A 12929-nucleotide genomic window follows, 5' to 3' on the forward strand; every position below is an offset into this window, starting at 1 on the left:
TTCATCCATTAAAAACATAAAAGGAAATGAATGTTTTAGGTTTCCAAATATTTGGCAATGAAATCATATAGGTTGCAAGCTATGGAAAGCTGTACAAATAAGCTGTCAAGTTGACTGTTTAAAATGAGTGGAAAGAGTGAGGAGGACAGAGGGAGTAAAATAAGGCAGAGGCGAGAGAAAGTAGTGCAAAGGTGAGGAGAAAAAGGTTTAAGAGACAATGTTCAGTAAAAGAATATACCTTATAGCTTATAATGATGATTACATCACATGACCAGGAATGCTTTCCAATAGAAAATGCATTTTGCGTTCTTTATGAAATTAGTTGCCTTCTCTCTTCCCAAAAATGCTTCTGAGAAGCAGTCATCCTGAAATATAATTAATGCAAAACATAAGATAGTGTAGGAAGCTGTGGCATGTTATCAAAACATATTGAAGTAAAAAGGGGAAGTAGTAATATTAAATACTAAAGAGTGATGGAGGTCACAAAATGGAGCACTCTGTAAATCATTACTTCTGAATAAGTGGAAAAACCAATATGCTTTTATGGTGTCTTTAACACATTTTGGAAAAGAGTATTTATCATACTGATGAGCACAAATATTCCTGTTGCTCTGATAAGCATACTCATTTAGAGAAGGATGACTGAGGATGCTACCATGCCTTGTTGAAATGCATTATAGAATTACTTAATGCTGATAACATATTCACCAGGTGATTTTTTTAAGCTAGATTTTGAAGTGATTTCTAAGGAGATTTCCAACTGTGGATGATAGCATGATGACCAAATAACATACATGTTTCTATATGCCTAGCAATAATATTTTTGTTTAAGTTATTCAGTGTTTTCTTCAAAAGTTAAATTTTGTGTAAGCTTGAATTACAAAAGCTTAAGAATTCCAGAATACCATGAGCCCAGGAAAAGCTGATTTTGAAAGATGAAGGATTTACATGTATGGTAAACATACTAAAGTTCAGTAATTGGTTAAATTCAATTTATATAATAAAGTTACTAACTTACAACAAACATTTAATTTTTAAGAGACTGAATCTGTCCCACTAGGACTTTAATAAAGCAGATTAAAAATAATAATTATTACTTTTTTACTGAAAATAGCATATATAATAGCACAGTAATTAAAATTAATGGGAAAAGATTGTGACTTTTCAACAATAGAGGAGAATAATCAATGTCTTTCTGCAAACTCATTGTAGATTGATCTGTTTTAAATGACTCTTTTTCTCAAAACAGTATGGTTTATATACATCAGTGACATGATTTGGCTGTGTTCCCACCCAAATCTCATCTTGTGTTCCCATGTGTTATAGGAGGTACCGAGTGGGAGGTAATTGAATAATGTGGGGCATGTCTTTCCTGTGCTGTTCTCATAAGTGATTAAGTCTCATGAAATCTGATGGTTATTATAAGGGGCAGTTTTCCTGCACAAGCTCTCTTTTTCCTACTGCCAGCCATTTAAGAGGTGACTTGCTCCTCCTTGCCTTCCACTATCATTGTGAAGCCTCCCCAGCCACGTGAAACTGTAAGTCCAATAAACCTCTTTCTTTTGTAAATTGCCCAGTTTCAGGTTTGTCTTTATCAGTAGCATGAAAATGAATTAATACAGTAAATTGGTACCAGTAGAGTGGAGTGTTACTGAAAAGATACCTGAAAATACGGAAGTGACTTTGGAACTGGGTAACAGGCAGAAGTTGGAACACTCTGGAGGGTTCAGAAGAAGACAGGAAAATGTGGGAAAATTTGGAACTTTCTAGAAACTTGTTGAATGGCTTTGACCAAAAGCCTGATAGTGATATGGACAATAAGATTCAGGCTGGCTTGGTCTCAGATGGAGATGAGGAGCTTGTTGGGAATGGGAACAAAGGTTACTCTTGTTATGTTTTAGCAAAGAGACTGGTGACATTTTGCCCCTGCCCTAGAGATTTGCAGAAATTTGAACTTGAGAGAGATGATATAGGGTATCTGATGGAAAAAAATTCTAAGCAGCAAAGCATTCAAGAGATGACTTGGGTGCTGTTAACGGCACTTCATTTTATAAGGAAAGCAAAGCATACAAGTTCAGAAAATTTGCAGCCTAACAATGTGATAGGAAAAAAAATCTGAGAATAAATTGAAGCTGGCTACAGAAATTTGTAAAAGTAATGAGGAGCTGAACATTAATCCCCAGACAATGGTGAAAATGTCTTTAGGGCATACCAGATGTCTTCACAGCAGCCCATCCCATCACAGACCTGGAGGCCTAGGAGAAAATGGTATTCTGGACCCGGCCAAGGGTCCCCTTGCAGTGTGCAGTCTAGGGACTTAGTGCCCTGCATCTCAACCACACCAGTCATGACTAAAAGGGGCCAAGGTGATGCTCTGGTTGTTGATTCAGAGGGTGGAAGCCCCAAGCCTTGGCAGCTTCTATGTGGTGTTGAGGCTGCAGGTATAAAAAGTCAAGAATTGAGGTTTGGGAACCTCCTCCTAGATTTCATAGGATGTAAGGAAATGCCTGGATGCCCAGGCATAAGTTTTCTGCAGTGGGAATGTCCTCAATGGAGAACCTCTGCTGGGGCAGTGGAGAAGGGAAATGTCAGGTTGGAGCCCCCACATAGAGTCCCTTCTGGGGTACTGCCTAGTGGAGCTGTGAGAAGAGGACCACCGGCCTCCAGACCCCAGGATGGTACATCCACTGACAGCTTGCACCGTACTCCTGAAAAAGTCGCAGACACTAAAGGCTAGCCCATAAAACAAGCCAGAAGGGAGGATGCACGCTGCAAAGCCACAGGGGCAGAGCTGACCAAGACCATGGGAACCCACCTCTTGCATCACGGAGTCAAAAGAGATCATTTTAGAGCTTTAAGACTTGACCTGCTGGATTTCAGACTTGCATGGGGCCTGTATCCCCTTTGTTTTGACCAATGTCTCCTATTTGGCATGGCTGTATTTATTCAGTGCCTGTACCCCATTGTATCTAGGAAGTGAATAACTTGCTTTTGATTTTACAGGCACATAGGTGGAAGGGACAATAGGCTCATAGGCAGAAGGGAAGGCTCAGAGACCTTGTCTCAGATGAGACTTTCGACTGTGGACTTTTAGGTTAATGCTGAAATTAGTTGAGACTTTGGGGGACTGTTGAGAATCATGATTGATTTTGAAATGTGAGAATGTGAGACTTGAGAGGGGCCAAGGGTGGAATGATATGCTTTGGCTGTGTCCCCACCCAAATCTCATCTTGAATTCCTGCATGTTGTGGGAGGGACCCTGTGTAAGATAAGTGAATCATGGGGGCAGGTCTTTTCCTTGCTATTCTCATGATAGGGAGTAAGTCTCATGAGATCTGATGGTTATTATAAAAGGGAGTTTTCCTGCACAAACTCTCTCTTCGCCTGCTGCCATTCATATAAGACGTGACTTGCTGCTCCTTGCCTTCCACCAAGATTGTGAAGCCTCCCCAGCCATGTGGAACTGTTTGCCCAATAAACCTCTTTCTTTTGTAAATTACTCAGTCTCAGGTATGTCTCTATCAGCAGCATGAAAACGGACTAATACACTCACCTAATAAAAGTGCACGCCTGATGTAAACATACACAGGTTAATTAAACTATTGTAGAAGTTCCTTCAGCTAGTTTGAATTTGAATTTGTCATGTGTGATGTATTATTTTTGCCTACTTTAATGTAATGGGTGTGCTTGGCAGGGATCAGAGTGAGTGATGACCTACAGTATGAAGATTTTCCTAACACAGAGTGGTTGTACTGAAACAGGACTGAGAAGTAACAGTTGAGGTGGAAATAACTAAGCCTTCAGCTGAAAATGTGCATTATGCAATACCAATCCATGAATAGACTCTTGACAGACCCAATATCAGGTTTCTAGTGCTTTCTGGCTTAAGGTTCATTTTCTGTCAAGAAATGAAATTCATTCTGAAATGTCCCCAGAAATTAATCTTCTTCTATGTGTTAAATCATATGTATGAACTAGGCTCAGGAGGCTGATGCAATAGTTTGTTCCTTGAAGTAAGAAAATTTACCAATGTGCATGCTTTTTATACTTGGTTTAACAGAGAGCAGGCTTTTGGCTCCACATAAGAAATACGTTAATAGGCTATCCTAAACATTATGCATTGTTCACTACTTCCCTTTCACTCTCTGTCCACAGTCATCATTTTCTTTATCTTACTGTTTCAGTACCCAATATCTACACTACAGGTTGGGTCTCCAAACAAACTGTCTTCACAATCATTTGTGTGGTGATCTAATCCTGTTGTTTAGAGGGCTCACAACCCTGGATCAATAGTCCATTTCTTTCTGTTATGGGCATACAGTCCCACTGTCACTTTGTTCTATATAGGGGAAATGCTATAAATTGTTATCACTTTTCCTTTTCAAGGTAACAACTCCAAGTTTAGTTACGATTCTTTGTATTTCTCTTTTTATAGTTTTAGTTCTAGTTTTCTTTTTGGGCTCAGGAGTATGGAGGAAAGAAACACTCTAGGTGTCATTCTAGCTGCTGGTCTAACGATTTATTTTACTTCAATTTCCACAGCATACTCTCTCTGTGTTCTGACTGCACATTCTGCACAAATTTTCACTCTGTCAGTGTCTCATCTCTCATCTTTCCGTTACGCCTATCTGTAACTCTCCCCACCCTCCTGCAGTACGTCCCATGACACTGCCTATGTGCAAGGGCAAATGTAATCGGTGCTTTATCACAAAAGGTAAGGGTTTATGATCCAGAGACTCTGCTAGAAAGGAATCATTTGCTCTTCAAAATTTCCTCCTTCCCATTAAGAATACCTATTGGATAGACTCCTGATTTCACAAAGCTGTATTTATATTTGCATCAAATGACTGTCAAATGCAAAGAATTATAATATTGTGAAGTGAGAGAGATAGGGGTTTATAGACTTGTCACATTAACAGTCTTGGAGAGCAGGAACTAAGTCTACACCCTACGTCTCACAGCTAAAGGATGGAAAAGGTTTGTTACATTTTCTCCTTATACAGCCTAGATATAGGACAAATAGACATATTTCACTTTATTCCTGGAAAGGAATATAACACAAAGAACTCGAATAACTTTACATTTTAAAGTTATAGTCAACAATTATCTGTGATTTTGAAAGTAGTCAAAATCGAAAAAAGGTCTCATTTCTTTTTGTCGGAAATTTTTTTTTCAAAAAAGTTGACTCTAAATGCTTCATATATTTTAACTAATGTATTCTCTTTCTAAGTATGGTATAATGGGCTTATATCTGCTTATTTTCCTTAATTCTCAAGGTGAAAGATTATAAATAAAACTTTAACAAATCCCTAAACATTCTCTAAACCTATTAAACATGACTACCAAGCATGTAAAAGAGAAACAACAAAAGAGAAATTCTTGAACAGTCTGTTTTTTTTAATCTATTTTTTAAACTTTCTCATTCATTAAATTTTGCCCTAAGCTTAATCTGTTTTTTATAAACTCATGATTTTCCTCTAACTCTGAAGGTCAGCAAAATTAGCAAAGACAGTACAAAAATACACACACACACACACACACACACACACACACACAGAGAGAGAGAGAGAGAGAGAGAGAGAGAGAGAGAGAATGAGCTGGTGAAAATATTGCAAAATAGTTCTATAAATACTAGATTGAAATAGAATGAAACGATCACTGTAAAAGAATAATCACATATCTTAAAGAAATTTTTGAGATTTTCCTTTAAGTCAGGCACTCTATTAACTCTTTTAATTATATTCTGTTATTCTCTCTTTTCATCTCCACAATAACCAAACCTGTGAGGTAGAGCTTATTATCCCCTTTTCATAAATAAAGAATATTAAGCTTAGAGAGTTTAAATAACTTTGTCCAAAAGCACCCTTTAAATTAGTGTCAGGGTCAGAATTTCAATTCACAATTGTCTGGCTCCAAATCATTTGTTCTTTGCATTTAAAATCATGTCTCTTATTTCACTTGAAAAGGTCCCTTACTTGAGATGTGCTCAAGAGCATTAATTAATGGTTTACAGGACCTATTTGGAACATCACAAAAAGTATAGTCTTACTTTAAAATAATTACATTTTAGAATTAAGACATGATGTTGGTAGAATTTTTGTGAAATAAAAATGAGAGACATTTTACATGGACTTGGTGATTGAAAACAAACATAGTAAATCTACTTCAATACTTTCTGCCTCACCTTTCACCTGATTCTTCCAAATTTCTTCAAATCCCACATTCAAAAGAAATTTACGAGCAGAGCCCATATCAAATTGTGGGTGGTTTAGCGGTTCATTTTACCAAACTGGTTCTGAATTATCTCCCATTTTCATTGTCTGGCCCTCTGTTAGCCACATAGCAGAATTACACCCAAGAAATAAGACTGGGTTGAAATTTTTTATTTACCTGGAAATTATTTCTGAGGAGCCAGAAACTAGGGTGCACTGACCCTAGTACGCTCCCTGCTTCAGCCACTATCTTTAGTGGATTTGCTCTCCAAACATGTGGCATTTCTCACTGCTATTGCCTGCTCTCTTAGGCTTACTTGCATTACTGGGAGAATCTTCTAATTGTATATGGCATGAAAGGTGCTGAGAAAAGTGCTGATGGTGCGGAATTCAATAATATTATGTATTCACAAATTTTGTTCCTTTAGTGTATTTCACTTGGGTGTGAGTACACAGAAGATTGAGAAATTTTTTTGTTTGTTTTGTTTTTTAAAAACAAATTGTCAGGGCTTCTGCTCTTGGGTAGCCTCTGTCAGCACTTCTGTCTTCTTCCTGTATGGCTGAGTAGATCTTAATAAATGTTAGTTACTACTGCACTGACACATAGTAATGTGAGATAATTTGTCAGACGTGCCATAATTAGAAATAATTCTTCTCAGAAGTTGACAAAGTATTGATTATCATGTTTATGTTTCAGAGCATGTATGACCACATCTTCCCTGAAAGAAGGCGAGAAAGCCTTAGAAGGCGTATTTATTACCATAATTGAGAGAACTTCCAGGGCACATTTCAGTTTTTATAATCCCCTTCCGAATGTGATATTATTCTTGCAAATCAATAGAAAGAATCTATATTTTTGCTAAATTAGCTATATGTAAAACATAACATCTTCTGAGTTTCTAATTATTTAAGTAAATTTAGTAATTACATGCTCAAGGGTCTTTGTAAGGATTGTAATTTATAAACATAATGAATGAAGTTACCAAGATTTTACTGAATTTACAAAATGTACTATAGGGCATTAACTAAACCCATTCAGACTGGAACTATAAATAATTTAAACTGCTACTCTTGTCAGAATAAAAGAGCAAAATCTGTTTTCATGTAATGGTCTTGTTTACTCACTAATTTGATGGTGCTACTATATTCCCACAGATTTTCCATCAAGAAAAAGGAAGGCACAGATGATGTGAAACACACATATTAAGAGTTATGTTTATACTAGATAATTAAAGGATATCCCAATAATTTGTGTTTCTTCTGCTGTTAAGTCACATAACATTGATCGTTGGTCGATGTGGGTGAGAGGCAGATATTATTCTGGTTTGATATTATAATAGACAGATTTTGTTTTCAGAGTCTAAAGTATTACATTTAATTTTTACTACTAGCACATTTCATGACGTATATTTCCTTGAAATATACATTACTCAAATTTTGAAAAAAAAAAAAAAATTTACTCGTTTTTTTTTTTTTTTTTTTTGCTCTATGAAATGATTGTTTTTTCTAAATGGTTTCTAACATAGCATGTGATATTCTATTATCCTCCTTTACGGTAAAATGTCTCTTCAGGGAAACATGGTGATAAAGGCTGTGAGTGAGGATTATCTCCATGGTAAAAATCTTTAATTGCTTGCTCACAACTTACTAGAATGAAAATGCTAAAACACCTTTGACACTGTCCATTCTCCTACCCCTCATGTGTGAAAAAGCTGCTTCAGTTTCACTGGAAAATCAAGAAAAGAGATTACTGTGTCATCACACATTGCAGACAGCAAGGGTGGGCTGCATGTATTCAACTTGTTTAGTCAAAGAAATTTTTTTTCTTTTCAGAGCTTCTTTTACTATTTAATCAAACATTTTGTTGCTTGACATTGCTATTTTTACAACTCCAAGTAAATTACCTCAATGACTAACTTCTGAGGAAGTGAAACACCATTGAAATCTGCTTCCAGTTTTTGAGACTCCATTTATACAAATGCAGACACACTAACACAACACATGTGCACACAGGCAGGAATACTTGATTTAAAAAATTTATTCATAATTATTGTAATGACAAAATTGACCAATGGAGAAACAACAACAAAAATAACTATTAGGAGAAGAAAGAAGAGGGGAAAGGGAATTTACTATACGTTTGTAAATATTCAACTTCACAATGAGTGATTCATTTGACATGTTCTATAAGCTTATAGTTTCAAATAGATTATGCTTTCATAATTTCTTTAGGTGTTATAAACTCTTTACATGATTAGATCATGTACAAAATTTGGATCAAAGATGACTATAACCATATTAAAATACAAGATTGAGAAATATAAATCCATTCACTGGACTCTGAAAATGAGCAAATTTTTAAAAAATAATTAAATAAAAATAAAAATAGTCGTCTCAGATTTCAAAACAACTACACAGAGGTTTATGTATAATTTCTGAACAACTTATTTGTTGTGTTTATTGTTGTTTTATGACTTGAGTAAACTTTATAGTTTTGTGGCTCAAAAAGTAACATCAGGAAATAACCATGTTCTCTTGTTTTCAGAAATAATAAGTAACCGAGTGTAAATTTAAGATAATAAGCAAAATCATAGACATTACTGAAAGAAGGTGAAGAAATAATATAAAATTGAAGAACTGTTTCTATCCAATATTTTATGTAATCATCAAGAATATTATTATAACTTTTTTACATATCAGATTAATTTTATGTCAGAGTACATACTACAAATATTATGTGCCAATCCTATATGAGTAATTAAAAAGTATATGCCAGCTTTTCCATAAGTTAATAAATTATCAGGGAAGAAGTAATTTTTCTGACCTTTAATGACCTGAAATCATTTGCATGCTTTCAGAAATAATTGAAAGTTTATACATTGTTTTAAATTTCATAGACCCAAATTAAAATCTAATCATATTACTCAGCTTAATTTTATAATATTAATTTGTGAAGTTTTGCTTAGTTAATTTTATAAACAGATTTTTTTTTCAAATCCTTTGATAAGAGGACACAAGAGGAATCAATATTACTTTCTCCCTTTAATTGCTCCTTCTTTTACTTTTTTCATCTGTTCCTTTCCCCAATCATCTTTTCACTAATTTCTCTTTAATTCCTAACAGTTGGGGATGAAGATATATATATAGTTTCATCATTTGGGCAAATACAGAGTTTGGAACTGAAGTCAAAACACCTAATAATGGAATTAATCTTCTAATCCTAAAAAATAAAATTTATGACATATGTACACAGAGTTGTAAATATAAAAGTATAAAGTAAATCGAATGTGACATGATAAAAATAGTGTATTTTTCTTAGGAAAATGCTTTTCCTAAGTAAATAAACATTGAATACTGTTATTTGTTACATTTGCTAATAGTAAGTCATGCTAACTAGCACAGCAGCATCTGAGATCTGACGCATACATACATGAATCATTTGATAAACAATTTGAGTAATATATATTTACATGATATAAATAGAAAATTGTTACAGATAAAATAATGACTATATATTTCCAAAATTTTAGTAGGTACCAAAAGTTACTCTAATGTCATGATTGAAGGAAACTAAGTAGATATAAATATGTATGGATATTAGCTTTTCTCAACACAAAAAAATAAATACTATTGACTTAAGTTAACTTAGTTCATGGCTTTCCCTCTTTGGAAATTCATGAGATTACAGAAGTTTTATTTGGACTATTTAAAATGTCTGTCAGAAGCTGAAGTTGTTTAAAAAATATGTAATTATTAGGAATCATATACTAATTTTAGAATAAATAGGAATATGTTAAATAACAAGGGTAACCTAAAACACTATTTGTTCTCTGTGTATTTGCCAATTGGGATTACAGATGTATTAAAAATGATGTTTTCATATATACAATTGTTTTAGATGATAATCTGAATGTATTAACTAGCAATCTAGAAGAGTTGAATAATGTAACAATTACCATATTGTATTAGTCTGTTTTCATACTGCTATAAAGATACCACCAGAAACTGGGTAATTTATAAAAGAAAAGAGATTTAATTTACTCACAGTTCCACATGGCTGGGGAAGCCTCAGGAAACTTACAATCATGGTGGAAGGTGACAGGGACCCAAGACACATCTTTACAAAGTGGAAGGAGGAGTGAGAGAAGGAGGAAGTGCCACACTTTAAAACTATCAGTTCTTGTGAGATCTCACTCACTATTAAGAGAATAGCATAGGGGAAACTGCCCCCATAATCCAATCGTTTTCTACCAGGTTCCTTTCTTGACACGTGGGACGTGGAGATTACAATTTGAGATGAGATTTGGCTGGGGACACAGAGCCAAACCATATCAAGTATTTAATACATTTTCCAGGCACTCCTTCAAGGATTGCCTTCTTGGCTTCTGTTGTTTCAATGGGGCCTTGTGACTAGTTCTAAACCAAGAGATGTAAGAGTTGTACATATTACTTGTAGACATATACAAATTACAAATAGAATTTAATTCCAATGCTTCCTCCAGAGGCCTTCTGCTCTTCTGCCATAAGTATGGGTAATATTTAAAATGTAAGCTACTCCATCAGTTTGGTTTCTGGAGCAAATATAATCATCAGATACTTCAACAATGACTCTTAATAGACATGTAAGTTGAGTTAGAATTAATCTTTGTCCTTCTAAGTAAATGAAATTTGGGTCTTGGTTATTGCTGCAGCATAATATAACCTATCCTGACTGAAAAATTTCATAAATTACTACTCAACTACAGATTTTTAAGCCATTAAAAATGAACATAATGTGTCAATGGACAGCACTATATGTATTGAAGGAGCAGTTAAATTCAAGACAGCTGATTAAATATAAAACTAGAAAAAAATCTACTCTTTTCTCTTGCATTATTGCACTTACTGAGGCCTCTAGGTCATTGTTTAAATAAAAGTGACAAGAGAAAATATATTTATCTTGCTTCCAATCTCAGTGGGGAAACAGTGACCCATATATATTCAAGTAGAATGTTAACTCTAAATTTTTCATATACTCCCTTTATAAGGGTAGGTTAGGATCCATGTTTCATTACCCAATAATTTTTATCATGAAGGAATGCTGAATTTTATCGCATTACTTTTTTGCATCTGATCATAATGTCATGTGATTTTTTTTTTTTAGTTTGTTATTTAAAATGACATGTATTTATTTTTCAAATGTTTAAGCAACTTTTCATTCTAGGAAGGAAGAAACCTGATGTCTTATTGGTTTTACATGTTAGTGTATTTGACTTGGTAAAATTTTGCGAAGCATTATTACAATTCAGATTACGAGGGAAAATGGTCTGTTGCATTTCATTTTGTTTTCCTGTTAACGTATTTGTTTGGTATAGATTTTGGTATTGGCCTCATTATATGAGTAGGAAAGTCTTTTGCTTTCTTATACTTTCCAGAGGGTTTATGTAGAAATTGTATTATTGTTATGTTTTTAATATTGGATAAATTCACTAGTGAAATCATCTAGGCCTGAGGGTTTTTTTAATTGTGAGATGATGTTACTTAAAAATTCAATTTCTTCAACAGAGATAAGATTATTTAATGTATCTAGTTTTATTTAAATGAGGTTTGGTAGTCTCCATCTTTCAATATATTGTTCCATTTTATGTGAATTGTTTTCTCTTGCCCAAATCTTTTAACAATATCCTTTTCTAATACTTTGATGCCTATACAACCTGTAGTGATATTGTGCTTTTATTCTTGCTTATTTTTTTGTTTTCATTTGTTTTGAAATGAAATCTCACTGTGTTTTTGTGGCTGGAGTGCAGTGGTGCCATCTTGGCTCACTGCAACATCCACCTCCTGGGTTCAGGTGATTCTAGTGTCTCAGCCTCCAAGTAGCTGGGATCACAGATGTGCATCACTGTACCTGGCTAATTTTTGTATGTTTAGTAAAGAGGGGGTCTCACCATGTTGGCCAGGCTGCTAAACTCCTGGCCTCAAGTGATCAACTCACCTCAGCCTCCCAAATTGCTGGGATTACAGGCAGGAACCACCACGCCTGGCCTATGCTTTTATTCTTAACACCAGGAAGCCTGACACAGTTTCATAAATACCGTCATAAGAATAGGAATTCCTACAACAGAGGCAGAGTTCTTTATTACTCATGGTACCTGAGGTAGAATTAGCTTCCAGAGTCTATCAGTTTCCCTTGTTGCGGTGACAGTAGTCAGGATAAAAATAGAGTCATTTTGTCTAACACCCTGACATGTAAAGTCCAGGAAGGCCATGAAGAGAGGGTTCTCATGCATAAATGCCTGGTTAAACAACAAAAAAAAACTATTACAAAAACTCTGCAAAACCACAACCTTACACAAAGGCCATTACAACTGTACACAAGACATGCTTCTATGAGGACATCTGCCTAGCAACTACCTGTCCGAACTGAGACTGGTGACACCCTTGTTATTGATGCTTATAGCCAGGGATAATTATCACAAAATAAATATGCAATTTTTCTTATTTTTTCCTTAGAAATCTTTGTCTTCTTTCACTTCTGGACAGAGTTTACTGTGATATGTGTATTCTCATTGCAATGTCCTATTCCCGAATAAATATTATTTACTGTTAGAAAGCCTCTCTTTGTTATTTTTGGCACAAATGGTGCCAGAAGTCAGATCTGGATCAAGATCACTTTCAGAAGGAACTCATGATTCTTGGAATCAGTGTGCTGTACTCACTCGAGCCTTTTGAGTGCTC

The sequence above is a fragment of the Sapajus apella genome, unplaced genomic scaffold, assembly GCF_009761245.1.
Source record: "Sapajus apella isolate SASKATOON/1434 unplaced genomic scaffold, GSC_monkey_1.0 scaffold1, whole genome shotgun sequence".
Classification (NCBI taxonomy): Eukaryota; Metazoa; Chordata; class Mammalia; order Primates; family Cebidae; genus Sapajus; species Sapajus apella.